At 60.5% G+C, this 683-nt stretch overlaps 1 protein-coding gene across 1 annotated transcript in view; it reads left to right on the forward strand.

The window, feature by feature from the left end:
* P2RX1 (purinergic receptor P2X, ligand-gated ion channel, 1) overlaps nt 1-683 on the forward strand; it is an 11,610-nt gene that overhangs the window by 461 nt on the left and 10,466 nt on the right. The gene's annotated exons all lie outside the window — the stretch shown is intronic.

Genomic DNA, 683 nt, shown 5'->3' on the forward strand with positions numbered 1-683 from the left:
GCTCCGCACGCTGGGGCCCCGTCTCCTCGCTGAGCCACATCCAAACCCTGCTCGAGCTGCTGGACGGTGGCCTGAGAATCTGTTGTTATTTTTATTTTCATTTCTATTAAGTGAGAGGCCGCTGGGGCCAGCGCAGTGATTTGTGAGACCCGAGCGGCTGGAGACAGCACCATAAATCTCTCTGTCCACTGCCCGCCCGGCCGGGGAGGCAGGGCCAGCGCAGCGGCTGGGGCCGGGATGGAGCCTCGCTCCCCATCCTTGGGCTCAGCTCCGAGAGCAGCCACGGGGCAAGAGCAGCTGCTTAAAACAGGAAGAGAGTGGAGCAAGTGCTGCGAGGAGGTGCATCCCTGGGTGCCCTGGGGCTGCTGCTCCTGCCACAGCAATTCCCTGTCCCCTCAGTGTGGGGCAATCACCGTGCTGTGGTTAGTAACAGTCTTTGCTGTGTCCCCACGGCTGCTGTGGGCTCAGCACCCTTCCAGCAGGAAGAGGCCCACAGCAGGAAGCCATGAACTGGTAAAACTGGGTATTTTGGGGGTGCAGGGGGACTAGTGCAGCCCAGAGGAGAGGCAGCAGCTTCCAGGGCTCAGTGCAAGTGGGTAGCTATAGGGAGTAGTGGTGCCCATTCCAGCGTTTATTACAGGTCCCTGGAAAGGGGGAGATCTTCGCATCGTGCGAGTTGGGTG

This window comes from Nestor notabilis, unplaced genomic scaffold (genome assembly GCF_000696875.1).
Source record: "Nestor notabilis isolate BGI_N333 unplaced genomic scaffold, ASM69687v1 scaffold6733, whole genome shotgun sequence".
NCBI lineage: Eukaryota > Metazoa > Chordata > Aves > Psittaciformes > Psittacidae > Nestor > Nestor notabilis.